Here is a 13,966-nt window from a genome sequence, read left to right as displayed (position 1 = left end):
CCGGGGCTGCCGAAACACCGCCGATGCACGCCGCAATCGAGCAGCGATCCCCTTCATTTCGTCGGCGCTGCCGTGTATCAGCTCCGAGTGGCTGGCGAATTGCGGCAAAATGTAAGAACTAAGCTATGGCTTTTATCTGAGCGAGTTTGTCGGCGATCACGGACGATCTGTGTCATTACACGGCAGGCAGCCAGGCTTGGGCTGCCTCTGAAACACGTGCTATAGGTGCATTAGGTGCGTTAAGGATACGAAACAGCACGCGACGAGGCGTGATCCTTCTGCCGAATATGTTGATGCCAACATCTTGATTCCCCAAACACGCATTCTCGGTTCGCAAATTTGAAAAAAAAACCCTGCCGAACCGCCAGCTACCGTCGACTGCATGCCTGGTGGTAACACCAACATCGGAACGTGGTGAGCGTGGCACAATAATAGAGCCGGAGAGGTAGAATATGAAAGGGGGAGGGACCATTTCTCGTACCTATCCGCAGTTATTGCGTTCTGCTCCAGTGCAGCAACTTCTTGGTATCCAAGTTTGGCTCATCAATATCCCGGCTTTACAATCGCTGTCCTCCATGCATAGCAAACGGCAGTTAAGTAATTCGTAATTTATTATATATATATATATATGCATGTATATATATATGCATGTATATATATATATATATATATATATATCAATTCGTATTTGTAATTCGTAGTTAAGTATATCTGCCCAATGATGTCTGGATATATCCATGACAATAAATTTTACCTTAAATGGAATACTCCACATTTGAAGATATTGAGGTAGGCATCAAATATGAAGGAAAAAGCTTGCTTGTTACTATCGGCAAGCTTCCAAGGTTCAAAAGCGAAGCTAAATAGCAAAATTTCAAAGTTTGTAACAATGCATCCCATTACGCCATTGTTAAATCACGTCATGGAATGGTTCTGCGACGACAACAACACCTGTCAGCATCTGGCAGCCAGACCTACAGAATGCCTTGAAACACACGAAAATTGATGCCAAGTGACCATTCTCGTCGCGGGATCTGTGTCAAGTGACGAATTAGTGGGTGGTTTGTTCGTGGATTTTTTGTTTTGGTGCTGGCCGTAAGAAAAACTTTGGTGGACCGTTTGACGTACGCAACGTAGCGATCGCCAGCTTTTATGGCAGATTAGTAATATAAAATCACGATATGCTGTGCTGCTGCTAGTGCTGCTGTGCTCTTGATGATTTTGTCAATACTTTATTGTCGACCCATCGTTGCCTGTAGTGCTGTAGTCCTGACATTGGTATCGTGTGATGTGCACACTAGTTATTTTCTTTACTGTTTTTACCTGGAAATGCGGTCCCATGCGAAAATAAATAAATCTGTAACGTTGCTATTAATTGATTACCAAAGCATTGCTATTTCTGTGGTAAAGATGGTAAGGTTGGGCTACCAAGGATGTTTATTTTGCTTAGAATTATTGATACAATTGATAGTTAACCCTGATATAACCAGTGTAGTGCAAGGACATTCTTGCTGTTGGTAGTCCTTTGGCATTGTTAAATCAGTTGTTGCCAGTTATTCATGAATTATAAGCTGCTGTCTCTAGGTTTGCTGTCTAGGTTTGACAGAGAAGTCAACCAATGTGGTACATTGTGTACACGGATGGCACAGGTCAACAGCTGTGGCGCTGCCTCAGTGCTCTACTGTGGCATGACATAATGAACAATAATTTGGTTTTTGTACTGCAATCCATGCTGCTGTTATAATATATTCTATCATGAAAAGATGGGTCAAGTGTGCTCTATTGTATTGACTCCCCATCTGACATCTGACTGACTAAAAACTCGTGATACAATATACAAACCACCTTCAGCAGAGCAGACAACCAATAAGTGGCATCACTTGCTCAGCCTGTTTTGGGAATCCACAAAACGTGGACGAGAAGGTTGCAAACACGTCTTCCACTTCCACAGTCATGCAACATGCTGCAGCCATCAGGCTGCTTTACTAAAAAAATAACAGGACCATTGTGCATGTGGTGAAATGACACTGCAAACATGCTGACCTTGCACAAGACTGAAAGCGTGGCAAGTGCATGTAGTTATGGCTGGATGGACAAAATTCAAGGAAGTCATGAAGCTGCCAGTACACACAAGGCTCATGATAAAAATATTGTGAAGTGCTATCCAAGACACCAACAGCAATAGTTTTCTACATTACTGAGCACCTAGCATCTCACGCAAGTTGCAGTGACTATGGAATTGTCACGAGCAATGCTCGCCTGCACACCAAATTTGTGAAGGCAGCACAATGTGCATCAGTAATGATATTCCTCTATATTTTCAGAATCCTTTAGGGAAAGACAATTTTGCAAGGCCATATAATGTGACCCTATACTGAGCATGTGCATTAATGAGCTGTGCGCACCAGTCCCTACTGGTAAAAAAAATCGCAGATGTGAAGAGAAGAGAGAAGAGAAGACATGATTAAGTACCAGCTTGCCTTTGTGCATTTTTGCAACACAAGTGCTAGTGCTTTCTTAGTTTGCCAGCGTTCCTTAGGCATGTTCAAACACAGTCATAAAGGTGGAGGCAGGTATCAATATATCCCATTTTATTGTGAGTCAGTAGACTGAAAGAATACCAAAACAATGCTCTTTCAGCGATGCAAACTTTACACGCACACTCCCCATCACATCAAGATCAATACAAGCCACCGGCATACACCAGCAGTGATCACACACATTACAAGCCGCCGATTCGCACTCGAACTATCAATTTGAAGGTTTGCTCGTAATTTCTGCACAGATTTTCCGTCATAACATCGCATTTCACCGTGACCTCCTTTGAAAACAAAGTGCCAAGCGGCTCAAGAGGCTTCTTCAAGAAGAAGAAAAAACGCCAGCACGGAAAAAGACAGATTTGCCATCTCGTCTTCTTTTTTTATAACTTTCGGGAGAGTGCCCGTTTTTTTTGTGCCGCACTCTTTTTGCAGACAGTGACCCTCTTATTTATAATGTTGACCTGTCGTCAAGAAATAAGGAAAAATGACCCGTTCACAAAGAGTGCCGCACAACCCGAAAGTGCTCACGCTTACGTTCGTGACACGCATTCAGCAGCGAAATCTTGCGAACATCATGCGCGTCGCATCATCGCTTTTGCGAATGTACCAGCGACTATGCTTTTTTGGCCATAAGCAGATCGTCATTGGAGCCTTACGACGCACCCAGCTGCTGAGGCTGTTTGGCGTCGCCTGCACCTGTCGCCTGTTTTTACACCTTGAGGGACACTTATCAATTAAACTTATGCTTTCCTTTCAATATATCACGCTTACAGAACTGTGAAAGCGTTTCATCTATTGGCGCTATTTCATCATTCAAACATCCTGGAAACAGAATGCCGTCGGTTGCAGATAAAGGGTTAAGTTTGCGATAGGAGTACATTCAGCTCTAATCCATCCTGGCCCAGTATCTATGAACTGTACCGAGTGAGGACCGCGTTAACGTATTCCACTCCCGGTGGCCTAGCTTTCGTATTTAGCGTAACATTATTTGAATTTTACGCTACTTGTGAAATACTTGATACATTGGTCCAAGTAACCCATGCGTGACCAGTTGGCTGTGATGTCAAAGTACACAAAAACCAACAAGGATGATGCAAATTTCAGGTGCCGCGCAGCTAGGTTAAGAATGCATTCCACCTGACACAGTGAAGTGCTCCTTTATGCTTCCCTCGGTCCATGAATATGCATCGTGAGTGTTGCAGCTTTGCAGATCGAAACGAGTCCTCGCCCAGGGTCGCTGTTGCGACACCGAGGTGAAATGCTTGTGTGTTGATGTGCCTTTCGCTCTGGGCTGCGTGGTGTATCTTGATGGAGACACGTTGCCTTCTTGTCCACAGGAGAAGGTACCTATTAACTATTCTGCTTCAGGGTAGTGCTTGCTTTTCCGTGAGTGTTTTTTGTAACTTCACAAGCAGTTCAGGCCTCTGGTGGCAAATTCCCTTTCGTTTAATGTCTCGGGCATGCTTTCTTTTGTCGCGATATATTCGCACTTTTACACGTCGCTCACATGCACCATTACCAACACGGTACTCACAACCTGATTCGTGAATTAAAATATACAACTTCCCAGCTTACCATGCCAATGGAAAACTTGTAACCACATCATTTACTTTTAATGAACACAGGCGCTTGTACCGTTTCAAGAGCTTAGCGTAAATGTTGTTCTACGAGCGTTTTTCCTTAAATGCTCCCTCCGGTCCCATCCCACAGCTCATTCTTGTCCCATATCCTGCCGGACCCAGCCTTTTAATGCATGACCATCCCTCCCTCGAAAGTGTTCACTAATGGATGATATGCATCGCGTCACGAGCTGAGCTCATGATCACACAGTATGCACCACGTAACGTGGGGGGGGGGGCGTTGTACGTCGGGAGGGGGGAGGGGCCTGGCGAAGGGACGTGGACAGAAAAAGTTTGACTGCTGAGTTGTTCTGCTCTTCGACTTACTTCGGATGACCTGAGGTGCTGACTGCAGATGGTCGGTCGCTGTCGTCCACTGAGTGCTGAGTCGAGCGCCCCGCCGGAGGTGCCCGCCGAGCTGGTTCCGCTTCCCTCCGATGCTGTCACAATCGTCTCGGTCCTCTCCCCTGTCACTTGGCGGTTCCGCCGGTGTTGTTAACCCCAGGGGATTGCCGTGCATGGGGTTTGCCATAAATCAGAATATCACAGGCTTTGGACAGGGCGGTGACGTCACTCGTGCCGAGACTTCAATGCCGCGCGGTCGCTAGCCTTGAGGTGCAACGCTGCCGGACAAACGGAACATCGGGAATCTTCGCACAGATAATGCATAAACTGTAAGCGGGAAGAACACGTGACCAACTACGTTGAATTAAATGGAAAATATGATGATTTGCTTTGCGAGCCTATGCCACTAATCATTAGGTGTAATGCAAGGACATGAGAAGTGAAAACGCACACATGGTTATGATACGAGATAGGACGGCCGGAGCATCGGGTTCTCTTCGTGTCGATAATGAACAAACTGCTTGCCGCAGGTGCGTATGACCAGCGAGCCTATCGCTTAGAATTTGGCGCCAAATATTATTATGTGCTTTGCAATCTTTGCGGCTGATTATTACAGTGAAATCGGCTTGGAAATTGATAACCATTACGCGAGTTCTGGTGCAGAGATGGTCAGCCGAGATATCGGACTGCCTTTCTACTGATAGTGAAGCAACTGTTGAGGGTAGGCACTTAGAGCCAGGGGCCGAATGTGTAGAATGTAATGGAGATTACGGTCATGTGCTGATTACAAGTGTACATGTCTAGCGGTCAAAACGAAACCGGCGTAAAAAGTAAAAACGTGCACGCGTGGACTATCGGAGATGTGCAAACTAGAAATCGGGCTCTCTTCTTACCAAAAACATGTAGATTATTAATAGCTGGCGCGCATATTTACCAACCGATCAGGTGGAAATAATTGGTAAGGATGAGCATTTGCTTTGCTAACTCGTATTCAGCAAAGTCGTCAGAATTTATCCGGTATGGGAAGAGAGTACGCCTACGCAGAAACACGGACCCTAAGGAGGAGGGTGAGTCCGCAACCTCCGTAAAAATTGGCATTCACATCATGACCTTTGAGTGGAAAGAAGTTACCAAAATGGCTATCGCCCACCCCCAATTTAGGAGACCTTCCGTTGGCCCTACGCATACGCGGGAGCGAGCTTGCATGCCACGCTGAGCGCTGATCGTAAAGTTGTTTCTGACGAGGTGATGTAGGTTAGTGTTATGGAGAACTGTACTAAACACGGAAAGTACCAATACCAATTAGAGATATACCAATTACCAAAATACTGTACCAATTGCTTGCTTTGACTCCGTTGATGCCCCTTGCCCATTTGCCCCTGTATGCCCCTTTATCCCATTGTGTGGGCACGTAGCCCCACCAAACTATGCTCAGGGGTGGGCTAAATGTAATCACTGAAGCATACTGCCACTCGTATAAAGCGCAGAAACTGATCAGTTGTATAGTTAACGTAGATCTGGCTAAAGAAAGACAATTATCACAGATACATATCGTGCTCTGGACTCCATTTAGGCTATTCATAAATCTACCCGCGTGTTTACACACGCACATGAACGCACAAGAACGCTACATATGTAGCTAGACGCTCACGGTGACTAACCAGACAGATAGGGACCGAGCACAGTCGGCCCGCACACAGGCACGGACCGAACACGACAGGCCTCGCAGACAGGCAGACTGAGTGCGCCGGAGTGAAGACGGGCACGGACCAGACACGACAGGCCTGGCAAACAGGCAGACTGAGCACGCCAGAATGTTGGCATGTACGCACCAAGCACGGCCAGCCTCGCAGGCAAGCAGGCTGGGCACGGCGGAATGTTGGCATGTGCGCACCAAGCACGGCCAGCCTCGCAGGCAAGCAGGCTGGGCACGGCGGAATGTTGGCAGGTACGCACCAAGCATGGCCGGCCTCGCAGACAGGCAGACTGAGCACGCCGGAATGAAGATAGGCACGGACCAAGCGTCGTGCATCTAGCACAAAACAAATAACGGCCGCAAACAACGGACTCGCCACGTTCGCCGCTTCCTCACACCACCGGCGGCGGCACGACCACGGGATGTGAGGCCGTGTAACATCGAAGTGCATTGTAATGGCTAGCAGCTTATAGTTACCACGTGAATCATCCTACTGGTCGCTAAATTTGACGCCATCGGCTCGCTGGTAATGTACATGTATCACGAACGGTTTGTTCGTTATCGGTACGAAAACAGTTCGATGCTCCTGCCGCCCTATGGCGAATAAGTCACGCAAGTCTTACTTTTTCACGCCTTTGCAGTTTACTGGTTTGCCGCATAGACTTTCAAAGCACAGTATCATGTTTGTCAAAAAAGTTCTGCTTAAGGGGCACGCTAACCACAGGCATATCCCCGCCGACGGATTTTTATATTATCGGTACGAATATTCCGGGTGGTACTTCACGGATTGCCTTAACACGGATGTGGATCAATCCGCGGGCTGGAATGGATTGAATCAGAAATGTCCACCAAAATATGGATTATGCCCGAACGAGATTACAAATTTGCCAGCTCACACGTATTGAACGAGTTGAAAACAAATCAGCTAGAAATTATCACTAAATGTTGACCGTTGAATGATGATAATGATAACTAGGCCCTTAAAAGTTCATTGAAAACATGAACTAATAAAAGGACATTCAACCAATCGAAAGGTTCGGACGAAATCTGTAGGAAACAAAACATTTTTTTGTAACACATGGGTCAGAAAAAACTATGCTTTGTACCATCTTACCTCTCACAATTTGGCCATGAAGCCGACCCATGTTGTATGCCAAACTTCGGCGAGATGTACACAGTACTGGAAGTCACAGTTAATGATTCTAACGGTGGCCTTTGATGACTGAAGTAACAGGTTGATAAAAAGCACTTCCATAACTCGATCTGTCGTGTTTTTGATACCTTTAAATTTAAAACTTTTATTTTTCAAAAAAGAATACTAACGCATGCATTATCCCTCACATACTAAATGATATTGCGGCCGGTGCCTTTAAAAAATCCAATCGTTAAAACAGTAATCAGAGGCTAAGCACTAGATGGATTTGTGGCCGATTTCCATTTGTCTTTCATTCGTTTATTCGACCATCCTTCCACGCGTTTAGCGTTATCCTAGATGCCCTCCCCGTCGTTTCCAAGATAAAACGTATCGAGCTCAGTGGAAGACAGTAGAGGATTGTCAAATGCTCCCGCAAATCGATCTTTTACAGCCCTACATGCTCATATGCCCAACGTTGTGCCTTGTAGCGACACAAAACCTTTCCATGTGTGTTTTTTTTTGTCCAGTTATCCACGTCACGGTCGATAGTTTTACGCGTTTTTTTTTACAAATGCGTATGAGGTATGGATCCGCTGATGTAACATGTCCGTTGCCTGTCGCCGACTGCCCACGTCGGAAATCGCCGTGCAGTGTTCCTCAAAACTCCCGCTGCTCCAAAACCAGAATGCTAGGGACATTGCTCATGTAAAAGCGCGCGCAACAAATATCCATATTCTGCTGAAAAGCGGGTGTACTTGCACTATACGTCGGAGAAATATTCTCAGAAAACCCAAGAGGAAGTTGCATCGACTCCCTCCACCCCGGCGCTGCATGACCTACAGCAATCGATGCGCCCTAAAACCTCACATCATCATCATCATCATCCCTCCACCCCATTAGGGCGAATGTTCAAAGGAATTTTCCACGTTTGAAGGTATTGTAATAAACGTTAGACATAGTGTAGCTCTCGCATGACGATTGGAATGCTTTCAAGTAGAAAAGACTGCTCTAGATAGCACAATTTCTCTATTTAGTAAATATGCTCCCCAAATGCGTTATTTTTTATTGCGTAATTGCACCTTGCACAGCACTGATTGAGAGCCGACTAGAGGTCGTGCTCTATATCTGAAGATGGTGCTCACCAACGCCAGATATGAGCGATTCGACAATTATGTCCTTATTGGTCTGGATCGCAGCATGGCCAATGAAGTGGTAGGATTTGAATGATGTTTTTATGGCGTCATGAATGCTTGGGTGACCTTGAAGTAGTCTGCACGACATAGTCTGCACATTGTGATTTTTTCGGTTAGATAACTCCAAAAGGTAAAGATAATTGATATCCCAGTAACTTCTGTCTTCTGGTCCAGCTAAAAGTAAAACAGACCAATCGAACGAAGAAAACTGTACTCCTCATAAGCCAGTGGGCCACAAACGTCGACCTTTAGGGGTCTTTTATTTTCAGGAGCCCTTTGTCAACCCTGTGCCCCACCCCATGCCAAGGCTCTGGCTCGCCTCCGTTATCAACAACCGCCACAACATGGCCGTCGGCCGACGGCGCGGTTCATTAGCATGACCTACTGACAGTACATTTATTTATGCAGTCACCCGAATACAGAGTGACTTTGCTAAGCGAGGGCAGCGCTCTGACATGAGCTGCGCTCTTCTGCGCACGCACACTGCCATACCCACCGCGCACTGGTGTCGGATGGTGCAGTAGTTGCCGTCCCTCCGGGAAATCAGCTGCATGGGGTTCGATTCTCTCCGGTGTCTGCCGTTCCTGTCAGGGCGAGAGGCCGGCCACATAAAGTCATCTCCTGTGTGCATTATAGAGCCCTTAAGACGACAAAATTAACAAGCCTGTCCTGAAAGAGTTGTAAGCGGGAAGGCAGAGGAATGAACACTGTTTAGGCATCCAACACCGAGCTTTATCTACTAGAATTACCTGGGCTTTACCCCAAAATATCCCCGATATCTCCATGGTAGTATGATTTCATATGCAGCATGAATTCGTTTTGTCCATTGCGGTTTGCAGAAGATGAGTGGCAAGTTGTGTTAAGTGGCGCGTATGTTTCAGGTAGTGTAAAATTGTGGTGAACGCAAATGACACCTGGAATTGTGGGATTTAAGATTGCTGGTCCCCACCTTGGAAGGTATGGGGGAGAGGCTTGTTCATCTTGCCCACCCCGCCCTTTTTCATACACCCCACGCCCCAAAGTCCCTGTCTACCTCAATGGGCCAGGAGTCCCCCGGCCCCAGCAGTCAAACCTTGCCCATCCAGATAGTTATGAGCTCTCACATGACGGCCCTGCGTTGCAAACACAACCACCTCCCGCTCTCTTATATGCCAGGGCTTGAACTGTGCTGAGCGGGGTGTACCTAATAATTCCGTTCCACTTACAGCTCGACCTTTCGGCGGTCGATATAGATGAGGCTCTTCACTGGAGGGACTGGAGGAATTGGAGGGATTTTCCCCTGCATGGGCCACCACTAACGCTCTTGAAACTCATTGCACGACCTGGTTCCTTTTCCAGAAAAGCCTGACTTCATAAGCCACCTAAAAGAAAGATAAAGAAAGACGTAATATGCCACCAGCTGCGATTTTCAAAGCCTCATCAGCAGGCTTTCATCTCTAGATATAGTGATCCGCCAAGAGTGGACATTTGAAGTGGAGCAGGGGATGGCAAAGCGCTTGCCAAATCAGTCACTCAGTGCTGACTACAGCCCCGCCACCCTGCGTAACGGTGGCGCGGTGGCACCAGCTACAGCTCCAACGGGTAGTGGAGCTACGGCGGTGGCGTCGAGGAGTGGCGCCACCTGAGACTCTGACGGAGCCGGGCGCGCAAGCACCGCCATCTGCTGGGTGAAAACCAAAGGTACATCCGCGGCTGCAGATGAGAACCAGGTTTTTGCCACCAGGTTCCAGGCGCTTGCCTCATCCTCGCCACCTGAGTCGCTGACCGTGGGATTCCGATCGAACGGTCGAGCAACGAGTAAACTGCGCCACGGTGTACTTGTTGCTTAAAGTGTGTGTTCCACATTGATGAAAATTTAAAATAGGTTTTGAACGGAAATAGTAATCTTGAAGACCTTTCGGTGCTGTTCACAATTATGTCCTTCTGAAGACCTATTTCCCTCTAGTTTCTGAACTGCACGCCCGCGAAAATCGAGAGAGCACATCGGGGAGAGTACTTCAAAATCACCTTGGCATTCATGACGCCATAATAACGTCATACAAATCATGCCATTCTATGAGCCTTGCGGCAATCAAGGTCAAGAAAAATAAAATTGTCGAGACGTTCATATCTGGCGATCGTGAGCGCAATTTCCAGATATAACGGCAGTCAAATGGCTCTCAATCAATGTTGTACAAGGTACGGTGACGTAATCAAACCATGACGCAATGAGGAGTATATTTATTAAACGGAGAATTGTGCCGTCTGGAGCAGTGTTTTACACTTGAAAAATAAACCAAGAAAGTAACCAAAGTGCGCTTGTCTCATCACATCTGATGCTTGCTTCAACATCCTCAAATGTGAAGCATTCCATTTGATCAGGCAAAAAAGGGTTTTATGACAACAGATATCAAAGTTCATTCGGGTAGTCATTCATATGAATCGACCAACCGCCATTGCGCATGACGCCCCGACTGCTGTATGTAGCAGCGAAACCTGGTGTAGCGAAACCCAGCATCATTTCAACCGCTTGCAGTTCAAGAATATCGCCTGACTCACGTTTGCAGCAGATGCACCCGTCTTCCATCAATGCGTGTGGCTCCTGTGAATCCTCACAATTACGGCGCTAGTCACAACAGAGTCCAATGTCTAGATCGCCGCAGGATGGTTACCGCGCCAATGACACCCGTGTTCAGTGTGTCTGACATCACATCAGTTACGCCCAACTCGGTGTACCGAGGGTGGCAAGCGTTACACCAGTGACACGCGGGCCCAGCGTCACGCAACCATAGCCACCAGCGCTCACCCAGGGCCAGCGCGACAGTCACTGGTCCCCATGGCGATACCGTTCCGCGTACAGCGTCATGTGCGCGGTTTTAAGCAATGCAGCGCATTGGACGGCCGGCTAATGGTTGTCCATTTTGATCAGATTACTGGAGTTGGCCGCCAGCGCCGGTCGCCACGTTCTGCTCCGCTGTGGCAAGACCACGCCTCGTCTCGCCGCCGTCGCCGCCGCCGCCACCTAATGCACAAGTTGTCTCGGTTCGCGGAAGGCGGTGTCCTGTCGTCAGCGCGGCCTGGCCGGTCACTGGCCGCCCAACTGGAGAGCTGTGCCCGCGGCTGACTTGCGCTGCTGCTGGGGCCTGCAGCCGCCCACCTGGAGAGCTGTGCCCGCGGCTGACTTGCGCTACTGCTGGGGCCTGCAGCCGCCCACCTGGAGAGCTGTGCCCGCGGCTGACTTGCGCTGCTGCTGGGGCCTGCAGCCGCCCACCTGGAGAGTTGTGCCCGCGGCTGACTTGCGCTACTGCTGGGGCCTGCAGCCGCCCACCTGGAGAGCTGTGCCCGCGGCTGGGGCCTGCAGCCGCCCACCTGGAGAGCTGTGCCCGCGGCTGACTTGCGCTGCTGCTGGAGCCTGCAGCCGCCCACCTGGAGAGCTGTGCCCGCGGCTGACTTGCGCTGCTGCTGGGGCCTGCAGCCGCCCACCTGGAGAGCTGTGCCCGCAGCTGGCTTGCGCTACTGCTGGGGCCTGCAGCCGCCCACCTGGAGAGCTGTGCCCGCAGCTGACTTGCGCTGCTGCTGGGGCCTGCAGCCGCCCACCTGGAGAGCTGTGCCCGCGGCTGACTTGCGTTGCTGCTGGGGCCTGCAGCGGCCGGCATGGAGGGCTGTGCGCGCGGCTGATCCGCGCTGCTGCTAGGGCCTGCAGCGGCCGGCATGGAGGGCTGTGCCCGCGGCTGGTCCGCGCTGTTGTTGGGGCCTGCAGCCGCCCGCATGGAGGGCTGTGCCCGCGGCCGGTCCGCGCTGCTGCTAGGGCCTGCAGCCGCCGGCATGGAGGGCTGTGCGCGCGGCTGGTCCGCGCTGCTGCCAGAGCCCGCAGGTGCAGAGGCCCCGTGCGCTGCCTCCGTTGTCACAGGGCACGGCTGTAGACCAGCCACGGCCGGCGTCGGCTCAGTGAAACTCTGGCCTTCAATATTACTCAGGTTACCTTCAGCATTAGGGATATTGCCTTCGGCATTTCTTAGATCACACTCAGCATTACAAAATCATGTTCAACATCATCTTTGACACTACTATGACGGCTTCTATCCGTCCCGTACTTCCGTCCAGATAGCTCAGTTGGTCAGAACGCCGTCCTTCAAATCCACCCACCCGTGGCGGTGGGCTCGGTTCGCCTCAGGTGCTCGCTGCTTGCCCTTGACAGGCACAGCCTGCGGCCGGTGGCGGCGGCCGCGCTAAAAGACAGCTAACGTCAGAGGGTAGCACGGACCGTGCCGAGCATTGCAGCACGTTTAACTTGCTCTTGTTGGCTTGGAATTGCGCGATCGGATGTAAGGGGTCAGGGTTCACACAACAAGCATTGCTAAACGTGAGCTCTGATCCCAGAAACCCATGCATTCAAAAGGCTCAGATTAAATCTATAAAAAACCGAAAGGTACTTTTGCATCGCATGTGTCAGATAAGACTACGCTCTGTCCCACCACGCCTATCGTAATTTTACCATGAAGCTATGTTGGAAGCCAAACTTTGGCGAGATGTGCAGAACACTGGAAGTCACAGTTTACTATTCTGGCTGTACCTGCTATTTCCATGAACAAAAAGTTGATAGGGAAAGAAGTGCTTCCATGCTTTGATTCGTCGTGCATTTCGATGTTTTCATGTTGTAAAACTTTTCTGTTACAGAAATGAACACTTATTTACGTGCATTATTCATCACATCGCAGATGATAATGTGGCTGAGGCCTTAAGAACATCCAATCGTAAAAGCAGTAATTATCTGCTAAGCGCTGAATAGGAATGTTTGTGGTTGATTTGCTTTTGTTTGTTCATGCCTTTATTTGACAATCCCTCTGTTCGATTATATATTTGCCATAATTATGATTTACCTTTTTTCATCCTTTTTTACTCCATCATGTGCACGGTCTTTCAATTGTTTGCATTGAGCTAACATATTCAACGTGCAAGTCGATTACATATCAGGCAGCTTGCGGCGACTTTTTGGTCACACTGGATCCACAGGTTAGATATGGCGCACAAACAAAATGTGCGTGCAATGAAAATCCTGGTAAGGCTGTGCCAGGTTAATAACATACATTTATGTCAAGACCATAGATTGTGAAAGGTTACGCGAATAAATCTGAATGAAAGAAAAGTGCAGGAAGACGCAATGGTCGAGCGAATAACGTCTTGGGTCACCAAGTTGGGAGAATAGATGAGTTCGATCCGTATACGCACAAATATCAGAAATGCATCTAACTGAATGTCTTTTTGCCGAATGCTCTAAGCCGTATGGTATTTTAGTGACTTTTCGTTTTGCCAATAATTTAAAAAATGAAATCCAAACAAAAGGCAACTTTGCGGCGTGTCAACGTGTCAGACTGACGAAATGCTGATAAATAGAAACATATATTTACCGCGAATGTCCATTCACTAAAATGTTTGTAAACGAATGCAAACTGCTTAGG

The sequence above is a fragment of the Pollicipes pollicipes genome, unplaced genomic scaffold (assembly GCF_011947565.3).
Source record: "Pollicipes pollicipes isolate AB1234 unplaced genomic scaffold, Ppol_2.1 Scaffold_4740;HRSCAF=5597_pilon_pilon_pilon, whole genome shotgun sequence".
Classification (NCBI taxonomy): Eukaryota; Metazoa; Arthropoda; class Thecostraca; order Pollicipedomorpha; family Pollicipedidae; genus Pollicipes; species Pollicipes pollicipes.
Note: the sequence above shows the minus strand (reverse complement) of the source record.